This window comes from Mus caroli, unplaced genomic scaffold (assembly GCF_978045245.1).
Source record: "Mus caroli unplaced genomic scaffold, Mus_caroli_1 scaffold_6, whole genome shotgun sequence".
Taxonomy (NCBI): domain Eukaryota; kingdom Metazoa; phylum Chordata; class Mammalia; order Rodentia; family Muridae; genus Mus; species Mus caroli.
Genome location: NW_028227261.1, coordinates 76,103,072 through 76,119,109, shown reverse-complemented (window position 1 = coordinate 76,119,109; position 16,038 = coordinate 76,103,072).

Genomic DNA, 16,038 nt, shown 5'->3' with positions numbered 1-16,038 from the left:
ATTTAGATCAAATTGGAGGAACAAAATTTAAATTGGAACCTGGTTGCTCACAAAAATTTCTTTACTTGTCATTAGAGTCTGCTGTACATATACATTATGTTCTGTGTTAGTTTTACTGCAATTTGATCCATTCCAGTCTTGGAAGTTCAGAGAAATAGCTGAAAAAAAAAAAAAAGGTCTTGTCTAAAATTTGTACACTCTTCACTGGAATGGTAATCATGAGATATAGCATAATCAAATAAGTAGAACAGCAAATTCTAGCAATGCAATTTAGCTGTTTAAAGTATGGATGATTCCTTGAATTTTACACAAGATACTGTTTTCTATTATACTAAAGAGTTATGGAAAGTATTGAAAGAGCTGAAGAGGACAGCAACTGCCTCAGAGACTAAGCCACCAACCAAAGAGCATAACTGGGCTGGACTATGATTACTGGCACATATGTAGCAGAGGACTGCCTTGGCTGACCTCAGTGGTAGAAGATGTATCTAATTCTGTAGAGAATTGATGCCCTAGGGAAAGGTGATGTGGGAACATGTAAGCTAGGGTTGTGTAGGCAGGTGGAGAACACCCTCTCAAAGGGAAATAGGAGGGGAATGCAGTGAAGGACTCTTGGAAAGGGACCAGGAAGATGGGCAAACTTTGGAATGTAAATAAATGAAACAAACAAACAAAAGAGTCACTGATATTCCATTTCCAGTTTCTTTTTCTTTCTGACTTCATGGATAGAATTATACCATGTGCCATAGTTATAGAATAAAAGATAACTACAGTCACTTACTTTGTCCATGTAGAGCCATATGTAGACTATTCACTAAGCATAATGAAAAATTCCTTGACTGTACTATTAAGTATTTTATGAGATTATTATATAGTTTATTACATCTTTAATATGGTTTATTTTTTTCATTAAGTTTGCTTGTTTGTTCTGCTTCTCAATCCAGGGGAGAGTTCAGAGGTTTCTGTTTGCATTGCATCAGTTTGCAAGGAAGGTGTGGATTGCAGTTCTCAGTTGAATACAATACCCTGTTTCTAATTTTCCATCAGCTTTCTTTTTTAAAAATGTTAATTTTTATTAGATATTTTCTTCATTTACATTTCAAATGGTATCCCCTTTCCTAGTTTCAGTTTTCTATTACAAGTTCAATGGCAACATTTGATATTACTTAGCAAGAAATAAATACTATGATGTTAACAATTTACCCACTACTAACAGGCAAAATTTATCCAAACTTTTGTGATCATATATAATCATGGTTTTTGTCTCTAGAAATCTTTTTTAAATAAAAAAAATTTCTTAAATAAATAAATAAGATTAAATAAATCAGTTCAAAATTTGTTTTACTTAATTAAGAAAATATATACAATTCCTAATATAAATATACCTAATCTAATATACACAGAAAATCTAGAGTAAATGAGATGATAACTATTATGAATGTTTCTGCATAATAGTAATAATTGCTCTGAGCACTATTTTTTTAAAGATATGCTTCAAACATTTGGGTGTTTTAAAAAGAAATTCAGTCAGAAACACAGCATCATTTTTTAACAAAATAATTAGGCTTTAGCATATATTTTATAAGATGTGCACATGAAAAAAATTATGAAACTTTTAAAAATGAAGTACATATTCATAAAATGTTGCAAACATGAAAAATAAATCGTGACGTATTTTTTCAGAGTGAAAAATAATTTTATTTTATTAATAATGCATTTTGGTTTAAAATTCTATCAACCATTATAAAATAAATTAGGTAATTCATTATGTTTAAGATTTATAAGAATGCACTGAGTTTTAGTGACTAATAAATGCTCAACCTAAATGTGACATCTGTGCCAACTCCTCCAAGGCTCAAGGAGCAGCACAAAACAGTGAGGGAGCTGAGCAGATGTAAGAGACAGAGGCAATATGTATTATAAAATGCTGTCTACATGTTCTGGCCTGTCTTTTGTACTCAAAAGTTCAATGTAGCTGTGATTGTCAGCACAAGAGGTACACAGGTTTGATATGCCAACATTCCTTCAACTCTGCTGAGAATTTATAGGCTTAACATGTGTTGGAATAGAAAGGCTTAAGAGACTCCACATGTCCCTCACAAGTTATTGGCAATTAATTTTTTCTGCATATTGCAAAGGATAGTTTTCTAAAATAATATAGGTACCGACAAGGTGCCCATGTGCCTCTAATAAACCCCTTTACCATGCTAATGAAAGAAAACCTATTTCAATTCATTGGGTGACTAAAATAATCAAAAATTCTTGGACATAGAAGGTATACTGGTTGGGAAGAGAAAGAGGGTGGCAATGGTAGTGAGAAGGGATGACCGAGAAAAATAAAAGACAATAATTATGATCAAATGCATTATATAAATGTGAGATAGCCATAATTAACTCCACTGTCAAATATTGTTAATATTGAGAGGCCAGATCTTGGGTTCAGACTCCATCTCAGGGAACCTGAGATAAGCTTGAACTCTCTAGCACCTGTTTCCAAGCTCCTCTCAAACAAACTTGAGCCTCCAGGTTACAAGCCTGCCTGTGACACTTCACTTCTTGACAACCACCAATCAGGAGGAAAACAGAAGTTGAGTTTATGGTTTGGCTTCCAGCACCAGCCAATTATTTTAAAGGGCAACAAAATTTCATAATAGCCCTTAATCAGATGTGTACTAGGCTAGAAACCTCCTTGCTTATTTGCCATTTCCTATACAATTTTGTCTCCCTTAGAGCTCAGGGTTTCACCCTCCAGACCTGTTTCATCAGAGATGGCAGTGTGGCCTAACCTCAAGCTTGAATAAAGAGAGGCTTATGTGATTGCATCTGAGTAGGATCCTTTGTTTTTTCCAGCTCGTGAACGAGGAACAAAAATATATGCTAATAAAAATATAAAAAATTGTTATGAGATGAATTGAAAAGATAATAACGGAAATTGGGATTAAGAGTAAATTATCCCAGTCCTTCCCTCCCTCCCTCCCCACTTGTGATTGCTTTCTCCTCTCTCCAGAATGCACCAGAGACTTGGGAGGTGAGAGACTACCAGGAATCAAAGGGAGGGGCCTTAGGTGAGACTCTAGACAGTAGAAAGAGGGAATTAAGAGTCCACCTCCAGCCTAAAGACACAACGTCAAGTGAGGGATGGGGTTGCCATCCCACAGTTACATCTCTGACGCCTAATTGTTCCTGTCTGAAAGAATTACAGGGTGGAAATGGAGAGTAGCCTGAGAAAAAGAAGGTCCAGAGATAGGCCTAAAGTGGGATCCAGCTAAAGGGTAGGTCCCAAGGCCTGGCACTGTTACTGAGGCTATGGAGAGCTCACAAAAATGGATCTATCATGCCGTCCAAAATACCCAACAAGCAGCTGAAAGAGTCAGATGCAGATATTGGCACCCAACCAGTGGACAGAAGCAGCTGATCCCTGTGGTTGAATTAGGGAAAACTGAAAGAAACTGAGGAGAAGGGCTGCCCTGTAGGAGGACCAGCAGTCTCAATTAATCTGAAACCCTGAGATCTCTCAAACACTGGACCACCAAACAGGCAGCATTTACCAGATGATATGAGGCCCCAAACACACATACAGTAGAGAACTGCCAGGTCTGTGTTCATTCAGAGATGATGCACCTATCCCTCAAGAGACTGGAGGCCCCAGAGTGTTTAGAAGTCACCTTGGGTGGGGGTGGGGCATCTACGTGGAAGGGTGGGGTGAAGAGGAGGTGTGGGATGTGGAGCAGTCAGAGGGTGGTTAGGGGTGTCAGGAACTAGAACATGGAATATAAAACATAAATTAAAAGTAAAATAAAATTAAAAAATAAGAGGAAAATAATCAAGTAAATAGGATGAAATTTTCCATAGTTTATTAAAGTCGTTGACACAAAGTTCAATCGTTTCCTAACTGCATGCTCACACAACTATCTTCATTCAATACCAGATAACATATGTGAAGGAGGTCCAATAAGTCCACGTCACCTACTGACAACACAGGTGTGGATATTACAACTATGCCCTACATTCGGGTAATGACACGACCACTAAAAAGCACACTGCCAGTTTCTGTAATATTATGTAGCCTACCACTGCATATACAATGTACAATATATTATGTTTACATTCCTGAAAAGGAAGACTTTACTCAATTTTAGCAAAATCAGGCATGAAAAATAAATCATCTCCAAGTGAAATCAGTTTAAACAGAATATTTATACATACATAACTTAAAATCTATTTTTATAAATAAGTGGATAATGCTCTTTCACATTTACAGATTGTACCCATACGATTAACAGCCCATACAACAAAAGGAGATGTACAGACTTCATGCAATTTCTACAGTTTTCCAAAGGACATTTTTGTATACCAACATAATGAAAAATGTAAAACTTACCTGCAGAAGATCATGAATAGCAAAAAGCAACCCTGAGGGGAAACATGAAACTGGATGGACCTTAATCTGAAAGATATTAAAATTTGAATACTTTCAGCACTGAAATGCTGACACAATGGTAAACATATGCATGGATGAAAAATGAAAGATGAAGAACATTAGGGAGCCCACTCATTTATAAGACATAAAAATATTACCATAATATTACAGAATTTCAAAAGAATTAACTAGAAATCACAGTTATAAATTATAGAAAAGCCAATATTAAGAACTCATTGAGTGGATCTATTTTGATTTTAGCATAGCAGAAGAGTATTCATATTAAGAGACAAATGGCATAGGGTTGGAAGATGTTCAAATGAAAGAGATAGAAAAAAATTAGAGGGAAGATTCAGAATACAGTCTACTGAGGGTTAAAAGGAAAACAGCCCTAAATCAGTATTTGTAGACTTAAGAATCAATAACATTTAAAGGATGAAAATAAAAGAATTTCCAGACTCAAGCTCATTATATAAAACTGAAGAAAATCAATCATAAGAGTAAATTTTTATCCTGAGTTTGTGATCTGTCTGAACTATATAATGACTCTTTGTCTCATAAATAAAATGAGAACATAGAAATATAACATGGTAGAATGTTTAGTTCAATGATTAATGTTAAAAAGCACACAATCTTCATATTGACACAAGGAAATCACTAAGTATTAATTACTGCTCTTAAGGTATGTTATAACTTAACATTTGCAGTCAGTTCACTTTGGATAAATCATATTACTTTCCATCCACTTTGTGCACTTCTTCCAATTAGTTGAAACCTTAAAACAAAAGATGTTAATTATTTTCAGATGAAATAATTTTTCCTCTAGAATAAATCATAAAAATCTCGCTTGGATTTTCTGTATATTTGACACTTCTATCAATTTGAGAATGAAAATTAAATTAAAATATAAATTTGGCCAGCAAGAAGCAAAATGCTGTGGCTTAATTATTTTTCTGTATTCATTTTTCTTGTTTGAGAATTTCATACATCAATATACTGGGTTTTAATCATAGCCAACAAACAATTCCTGTCCTTCAATCCCTTTCCTATCCAGTCCCCATTGATGTTTCTCTCAAATTCACATGCTCTGTTTTCTTAAAGCCTGTGAGTCCATTTATTGCTGTATGTACATGCATGTATGGCTGTCTACTGAAATCATGGTGGTCTTTCAGAGGTTGGAGCCCTGAAGACAATTGGTTCTCTGTCCACATGCCATCATTTGCCAATAGCTACTCAGACAGTGTTAGAACTTCATGAGCTCTTCCACCACAAAGTTTACATTTTTTTTCTAGTTTGATTTTTCACAGGTCTTGTGTATGCAAGCTTATCTTCTATGAGTCCATGATGTATATGGACATTAGAGTTTCATCGTAGATGTCTATTGTATCTTATTCTTGTGATCTGTATACTACACACTTTCATGATCTCTGAAGCTTAGGGAAAGAAGTTGTAATATAGACATCCATTTAGGACTTAGCACTACATATTTTCTAATACTCCTCATGGCAGATCTCTGTATTCATTGCTATCTACTGCAAGAAGAAACTAACATAAGCAAACCAAACATAACTCAATTAAAATTTAAGACATGGAACTAAGCAAAGAATTCTCAAAAGAAGAAATACAATGGCATAGAAATATATATTTATTTTGAGTATCCTTTAAAGGAATAAAAACTAAATTAAAGCTACTGTGAGATTTCATACTATCCCTTTCAGAAATGTTAAGATACAATATAAATAGATATATAAATAATATATAAATACCAACAAATCCTAGCACATATTGTGGGAAAAATAATTCCTCATTCACTCTTGACAGGTGATCAGTTTGGTGCAACCATTATGGAAGTTAATGTTACAACTTCTCAAAAAGCTAGAAGCCAATCCATCATGATTCAGGCACGCCACTCCTAGTCCACATCCCACCACAGAGATATTCGTTTCTCCATTTTCCTTCATATTCCCAGTAGCCAGGAAATGGAAGCAACAGAATTGTCCATCAGCTAATGGGTGATGCAAATGTGGTAATATATATAGTTGAATTTCATTCTTCAGTAAAGACAAATGTAATTATGTAACTTGCTGCTTCATGAATTCAACTAGATACAATCATTCTGAATTAGATAACCCAGTTCTAGAAAGACAAATTTCATGTTTTCCCTTATTTGTCAAATAGTATTCTCTTAAGTTGGTGTATTGCCTAAAGTTCACCTCCCATCACACAGATATTTGTTCTTCAATTTTCCTTCGTATTACTAATTGCCACTGGACCTCCAATAGAGGAGCTAGAGAAATTACCCAAGGAACTGAAAGGGTCTGCAACCCTATAGTTGAAACAACAATAGGAACTAACCAGTACCCCCAGAGCTCGTGTCTCTAGCTGCTTATGTATCAGAAGATGGCCTAGTTGGCCATCATTGGGAAGAGAGGCCCCTGGTCTTGCAAACTTTCTATTCCCCAGTACAGGGGAACACCAGGGCCAAGAAGTGGTAGTGGGTGGTTAGGGGAGCAGGAGGGGAGGGGTATTGGGAAATGTAAATGAAGAAAATACCTAATAAAAATTGGAAAAAATGAGTTGGGGAATAGAATACAAGTGGTTTATGGAATTGGTTACAATTTTTTTTTCAATTTTGCTGCCATTTATTTTAAGCCTTGTAAGATGGTAACTTGGGCACTAAGACACTAATCCTTCTGCATATTTAAATTTATATTTTATGTAACTTTCTCTGTGTTATACTTTGAAACCACATCTTTAAAAATCATGTGAGGAAACTTCACTAATGCTCATTTTAAGTATGATCTTGCATGATACAGGGTCTAATTTATGCACTAAATTTTACTATTCTTCATTTGGTTTTTAAAAAATGTACAAGGTCTGTGGGAAGAAACTCCAGTAACAAAGTCTCATTCCTTGTATTCTTGTACCCTTCCACTCACTGCAGCAGTTATTCCAAGTCCCTTTCTCCTTAGCTTCTTAACATGTCACCAAGTAAAATTTATTTCTTCCCTGATCTGGCACTAACTAGGTCATAATAGTGAATTCTCTCATGGACATTAATCATTTTGGAAAATAAAAAAATAAAATTTCACCAAAACTGAGGTGAAATTTACTTTACCATTAATGTAATTTTGATTTGCATAAAATTTAGATATTTCTAATGATTTTACATAAAATTTTCTTTTATTAAGGAATTAAAATAGTTATTTATTCATTCTTATTTGTATTGCCAGTGTTTGGGCCTGCACACGTTAAGGATTGGCTGTATCACTGCAGACCCTGTCCTTACTTTACACCTAAGGAAATGGAAGTTCATAGACATTATCTGATGACTGTGGGTACATGTCCTCTACTGTGGGAAAAATAGATGAAGAATTCTTTGTCTGATTATCTGTTCCAGCTTTTCAGCGTTACTGACTGTGTACTAAAATTCACTCTATTTTAATTTGCTAATATTCATTATTCATCATGTCCAAACTATACCACCTTCTAAAGTGGAGTATGATTTCATTTTTGTATTGGACTTTGTACTTTCAGTCAGTTTATCTGTTGACCTAAACACTTATTTATATTATTACCAAACTTTAGAGGATAATTATAAGTTTCAATATCCCTATGCCTTTATGGTAATATAGGATATCATGTTGGAATAGCCTGAATTTAGTGCCTGTGTCCAGCTACTATTATAATAAATTTACTCTTGTATAATTATATTGCCTAGAACACTTTTTATTTTGCAAAAATTTCTGTAGATCAAGATCTTGTTCTAGTGTAGGTGCAATAACACTTGCTATAGAAGCAGCATAGATTGTTATTATTTACACAGTGACTACAAAGGTATCAGAAATACACTACATTATTTTGGAATAGTGCTAAAATATATCTGGAGGGTGAAGAAATCACAGGCTAATTTTTGTTGTGGCTATGTGTGTGAACTTCTGTTCATTTGAATAGTGCTAATTCATACATACAGATCAGTTTATGCCATTTGCTAAACTGTAATAAAATGGCCCAAGCTTTGACTTATCTATAATGAAGGAATTTGCTTTCACAATGAATATTCATCCAGAGAAGACTGGAGTAACTAAAAAGAATGTAGCATTTCCTGGTGTTTAAGCACTCCAGAAATCATTTACATGCAAGCAATTGATGAGCTAATTCAATCCTTCCTTATCTATTTATTAGAGCTCATCAGCTTTCGCATACCAGCGCCTTGTTAGTTTAATTCCAATTCCAGTACATAACAGAAAGTTCTGAAAATGAATGTCATTAAAATCTGTAAATTGAACTTCTATAAGTGAAGTTAGTCCAGATTGAGAAAGAGATTAATAAGTTTTCTATAGTAATGACTAAAAATGTTATGCGTTCAGATATGTGAAATAAAAGACAAATCATGATCTGTTATTTTTTTTCTATTGTCAGGACTAATTGCATTTTTATTAAGCATTTCTATCTCAGTATAATTCTAAATATTCAATAAATTTATATTCTCCTTTTGTGTATTTCCAGAGCACCTAAAAAGGTAGTAAATTTAAATTTTAAAATTTTAGAGACAAGTAAAGAATGCACGTAGTTACAGTGAAGACCAAGATATTCAGCTAAGCATTAAAAAAATCTAATGAAAAAAAAATGTGTGGATACTAGAGGACATCAAATAATGGACAGCAAATTATATCTGGTTGACTTTTTTTTCAGCAACTGTGATAGGATTCATTAACAGAGAAGAGGTCATTTAATCAAAAATCAAATATTTACATGTTCATTACAGCCTGTTAGAAGCAGAGAAAAGATGTGCGAATTATTAAATAACATAGATGAAAAGCTATTGTATAGAAGACAAAAAGTTTTGCATTCAAGTTTGTCAAGTTTCCATTTAATAATTGTATAAATGTTTGTAAATTAACTTTGTGACACATCTATTTTCTTCTATATTCAAAATAAGTCTGTATTTGTCTACCTTATATGCTTTTTCTGAAATCTGAAACTATTTAAAGTGAGTTACTGTCGCATTTGGTCTAGGTATGCTCTGTGTTTGTTGGTTTTAAAGAAGATAAGAAAATTATTGATTTGTTCTCTCAACATTGGCTAAGAGTTCACAATCTTGCACTAACAGAAAATCTGTCAAATATGAGATTTTGACCAAGAGTGCTATAAAAATGTCTGATGGATGGCTCTTAAAATAGTAGAGCCAAAGGTGAAAACTTAATTGTATTAATTAGCTGCCTGCAGATCCCCAAATGTGTGCTGCTATAGAAAGGTATTTTTCTATGTGTAATGTTCCCCAGAACAAAGGTTTTCACATTAGTGGGATAATAAAAATTTACACATGATATCATTCAGAGTGAACTGGTTTCATTGTTAAGCTCCTGTATTCCATAACTTAGATTTATTTGATCTCAGTTACTCTAGCCCAAGCATTAGATGTCCTTATAATAGAAGCAACATATATGCTGCTATACACTTTATTTCCAGTATATTCTGAGCAAGTTTCAGAAGTAGAAAACATAAATTATACAAATTGTCAGTGTAATAGAATGCTTATGTGTAGTATTGGTGGTAAGGTTTGTATGATAGCCAAGGGTGAAGCAATACAAACAACTCAGACATGGTGTTTCAGTACACCACCACTGTCAAACTCGGAGCTAAAGATTTCAAAGCAAGTTACCTGTTCAAAAATTGTCTTACTACTGAATAGGCACATGGTAATTCAAGGGAAACATTAGACAAGCCTAAATTGAATTATGTGGTCACTGTTCTCTTTGTTCAGAAAATGCACTGGATTTAGAAATTTCACAAAATGTAGCCAGCAGAAATATGAGTTTCCTGAAGATATGTGTAGAAGAAAACATCTACCTTTATTTCCATTAGCACCTAAATGTTCTAAACAAACTTCAAGCCGTTTCTCATGGTTAATGAAAATCTGAAGAGGTAATGGAAATATATTGTTTATCAAATAGCATTAAAATAATCACTTAAAGTCATGCATTCAAAACAAAAAATTAGAACAAAGTGCTAAATAAATATATTCTCATTTCTAATATTTATTTAATTATTCGTGTATGTTTATTGTCATTGAGTAGATTTCTTTGCTCATATACTGTATACATTTTTTACAGATGTAGGGACACATTATGAGAAAGAAAATACAAAACTTACCACAAGATTGCCTGAATCCTGTCCTTTGTTCCTGCTTTCTTCTCTCAGCCTCATGCCTGTCTACCATATAGGAATGTACTATGTAGAACTCTTCCTAAACCAGACCTATTGCTTCATCTGAAATAGTTGCCACTCTCTATCCATTCCCTATGTCTACAGCAGTTAATCTTCAGTTGCATGAGAAAAAATTTCTAGACTAACTCACCCAATTTCACCAACTTTATTTCCTTTGTATCTGTTCATAATGTTAAGATGAGAAAAGGAGAGAGAGAGAGAGAGAGAGAGAGAGAGAGAGAGAGAGAGAGAGAGAGAGAGAGAGAGAGAGAAAGGAGGGAGAGAGGGGAGGGAGGGAGGGAAGGAAGGAAGGAAGGAAAGAAGGAAGGAAGGAAGGAAGGAAGGAAGGAAGGAAGGAAGGAAGGAAGGAAGGAAGGAAGGAAGGAAGGAGGAAGGAAGAACACCTTCCCACCCACACACATACAAATGCCAAAATACACATTTGCACAGTGTATACTGCTATTTGTGTAACTTTATTAATGGGAATATTAGGTTCCTTGCAGATATATTTGACCTCTTTTGTTGAGTCTTTGTGAAAATAAGTAGCAGTTGAACTTATGTGTAATTAGAATAACCAAATTTAGATAAGTAATTTATTACACAGAGTCCTTTCACTTTTCATTCTCTGAGTGCAACTCCTGTCTTTAATACAACCTATGACCTAAACAGTTTTCTATGAAACCTCTAGATTTCAGATCCTGCTTCTGTAAAATGAAAATAATGGTCACCAAAAAGTTTGAACTATAACTAAATGAAATAATAGTTACAGGTATTTAGCACAGCATTTAACATGGATTTATACACCAATCATTGTTACAGGTATCATGTGATCATATGGAGACTGTTCCTCAAAAGCAACCACATCAGTAAAAATAGACTGTCAAATGTACTACATTTACACACACACACACACACACAGACACACACACACGTACACACATACATATATACATGTGCATGCACACACAGACATATATATTACATATGTATGCATATATATGAACATTTGTATTACATATGTACATATATATGCATATATGTAATACAAATATATCCACACATATAAGAAAACTCAGAGTTATCCTTAATGTGATTCTGGACATTTTGGTCTATTCTCAGTTCTCAATGCAGTTGGCAGTTGCTGGAAATAAGTGTGAAATCACACAGGCTAAGAAGTACTGGTACAGCATTCCAAAAGGAGTAGCATTTCTGGTAATTCTATCAAACATCATTTAAATAGCAATAGGGTCATTCTCATATTTTTATTCAACACTGTTTTACAGTGCTTGTTACTAAAGGGAGGGTATTAATTTTACAAATATTATTGAGCATTTTAATCTCTTATGAACTGTCTAAAAGATGAGAAACATGCACTACAAGCTCTGATTCCCAGAGACTAGTAAGAATCATGAGCAATTTGTACCAAAAAGTACATGGCTCTCTGCTGTCCCCTACAAGAATGTGTAGGGGACAACTTAGGCAATAGAAGTATATACACTATAATTATCTTAAATTCCAAAGAATAGAGGGAGGAGATATCTAGACAGAGATAGAGACAGACAGACAAAGTGACAGACAGATAGATATATTAGAGTAAGTACCAATCAGTTCATATTCTCATCAGACATCATACAATACCTTAAGGACAATTCCTTTTTCTTTTTCTTTTCTTCTTTTTTTTTTTTTTAATTGGAGCTATGTCCACATTGATGAGAGGTATACGGTCAAGAAATGAAGAAGAGATGTTGGTAGAGGTCAAATTATGACAGCATCTAATTCCTACTGTTACAACTGGGGACAGTTAATATAATATTTAAAGGTATTATATATATTAACAATTTTATTTATATATATATATAAATAAAGGAAGGAAGGAGGAAGGAAGAACACCTTCCCACCCACACACATACAAATGCCAAAATACACATTTGCACAGTGTATACTGCTATTTGTGTAACTTTATTAATGGGAAACATATATATATATATATATATATATATATATATATATATATATATTTGTTTTAGTTAGATACTTAGTGATATTGTGAGTATTTTGCCTGTATGCCTCTATGTATAACAAACATTGCTGGAGATCTGTGCATAAAACAAAATGTTTTAAAAGTAAAGTATTTCTCTGGAGGCATCTGAAAAACATGAATAAAAAATTCTGTAAAGCTGCAGTTCTACTCATTGGTCTATGTAAATATAAAGAAATGAAAATATGCTCTTGTGCATAGTACAGTACTATAGAAGTATTCATTGGCACAGTATACTGAAATGTCACTGCTGAATGTAGAACTAAAGCTTAGGTTCTTTTCCAAAGTACTATGTTCATTTAGTATATGTAGAGAGAACAATATTCTAGCTACAGTAAAAAAAGAAAAGTAATCAGACATGATGCTTATCTGTTGGCAAATGGTACACCACAAAGATTTTCTGGCTAGCGAGTTAGGGGAAATAATATCATCACCATGGTTAGAGCTGGAGCATGGACTTACTCAGTCAAGTCTGAATACTATTTTATTAATTAAAGCACATTTCCACAACTTTGAGAGCACTGCTTTCCAGGCTTCATTGCTTCTCTGTAATTTTTTCTTTAATATATATATATAGTTTTTTGACACAATGTTCTTTTATCTGTCTGTGAAACTATATCTGTAATATTTAAGTTATATAAAGCATATAGTGTTAGGTCTCTTAAATGGAGAAATATATTTTAAAAATCATGAAGCATACAGAAAGTGTTCTTGGGGCAAAACATTGGAAGAGTACCCCACCTATAACCCCTTTATAGGAAATTTTAAAATACTTAAAACAAGAACTTTATGGATTCATCCAAATGCCAGTATATATATATATATATATATATATATATATATATATATATATATATATATATACAGAAATAACATTAGTAATTTGGTTGTTTGCTTGGTTGTTTATCAAGAAAATAAAATATAATGTTGATGATATTTTCTAGGAAGTGTTCTTTTGTAATTTATTGAAGATTTATTTGTTCAGTAACATGTTTCTACAAACATGTGAAATCATTCCATACTAAATGCCCTGAATTTTTCTTCCCCCCATCTTTTCTGACATAGGTTATGATTGAATAAAATCAGACAAAGCAAGCTAGTGTCAGCTTATATGAGGATAACAGCTGTTAAGTCAATGATGAACAATCTACAATTCATGGAAGTAGACATTAGTATAGAGTAAGGGACTAGGTTGAAGAGAGAGACCTCCCTAGAAAAAGGGAAATGGAATATATAACTATAGATGGAAAGGGCAGAGACTGGAATGGAATTGTCAATGATAAGGGACAGAGAAAGGGAATAAAAGGAGGGAATATGAGGAGGGACCGCAATATTTAAAAAAAAAAATTGAGGATTCTTTTGGAAACAATACAGTATATACAAATAGGAAGACAATCTAAATGAAAACATCAAATAATAGGGAGACATGGTCAAACAGAACATTTCTTGTCACCAAATGTAGATTTCTTTACCAGGAGTGAGTTCTTCAACAAAGGGCTTCAACAAAGGGGATCACATGGGAAATTCCTAAAAACCCATAATATTGGCAAGATTGTATACACATACACATACATATATCCAATACATATCCAATATATGTCCATACACATATACAATACATATACATATAAATATACAATACACATACATATATGATATATACATACATATATATGTGTGTGTGTGTGTGTGTGTGTGTGTGTATTGCTCTCCACAACTCATTGAAATGAAGGAGTTGAGCAGGTATCTACCTAGAATGTTCACAATTTTGGGATATTGTTGTTCTTACCTAAATGTACTCTGAATTCTACTAAAGGAGAAATGTAAGCATGAACAAAGGTACAAATTCTTTAAACAATAATGATGCATTGTCTTCAAGATATGCTAGTACAATGGAACCATAAAGCTTGTGGGAGTAACCAATTTATATCAGATTTAGTTTAAGGCTGACTATATGAGGTGGAACCTATACTCCACACTTCTTGGATTACCAAATGCCTAAGACTAGATAAACCAGACCTAGTGTAAATTTAAATTATACTGCTCTGATAGAAGAATGTATCCATAAAATTACTTTAAAGATATTCTGCTATGATCATAAATTGGTGCCTGGCTCAACCATCATCATAGAAGTTTCATTCTGGGCTAGATGGAAACAATTAGATCCATAGCCAGATAGTTCTTAAATGAGACCTTAGAAACCTCAGCTTTAAAAATGATGTCACACCCTTTACAAAAATGTAACTCAGAATTGTTCCTGTCTAATGAAAGCATAGGGACAAAAATGTGGAGCAGAGACTGAGGGAGGGGCTGTCCAGGGACTGCCCTACCTGTGGTTTCATTACTTGTGCAGCCACCAAACCGAGACACAAGCCGGGAAGTGCTTGCTGACAGGAACATGATGTAGATGTCTCCTGAGAGGCTCTGTAAGACCCTTATGGATGCAGATATAGAAATATGAAGCCAAATATAGGACTGAGCATGAGAACCTCAATGGAGGAGTTGGGGATAGGACTGAAAGAGTTTGCAACCCCATGGGAGACACAACGATATTAACCAAATAGATCCTCTAGAGTTCTCAGGGACTAAACTATAACCTCCAACAAGCCTCACAGGCCGTCCCCAACACTAAACCACCAACCAAAGAATACACATGGAGGAACCCATGATTCCAGCTGTATATGTGACCAAGAACATCCTTACCTGGCATCAATGGGAGGGAAAACCCTGAGTAGTGTGAAGGCTGGATGCCCCAGCTTGGGGAATGATAGGGCAGTGGGGCTGGAGTGCATGGTTGGGGGAGTACCCTTATGGAGGCAAGGGGAGGGGTTAGAGTGGAGTTTTTCAGAGTGGGGAACTGGGAGAGGGGATAACATTTGAAATGTAAATAAACAATATAACCAATTAAAAAAGTAATGTCTTCATCAAATCTCTCCCTTGAGCAATAGAAGTCAGAAAGACTGTAAGAGCAGGACATGATAGCGGACACCAAGGAAACAAGGTCTTCTAAACATAGCAGGACCAATCTACCTATGGTCTCAAAGAGACTGTAGGGCCATGCAAATGACTTCATGAGTCTGCACCAGATTGTTTCATTGAACAAAAAATAGAAGTAGACACATGTCTTTATCCCTAACCCAGAAGCTATCTCCAACTGGCAACAACCACTTGCAAAAGAACATCCATTTCCTGCAAGAGAGTGTTACTGGGAAAAAAAAAAAAAAAAAAAAAACTTTTTAAGTAAAGAATTCAGGTCCAATAGCAGATGGCCAACAGTAAACCAACTCAGTGACATCTTTGGAGAGTTTTGGTCTCATGGTGTCAGAGAATTTTTCATATCTATTCTCTCTCTCCCCCCCCTCATCTATCT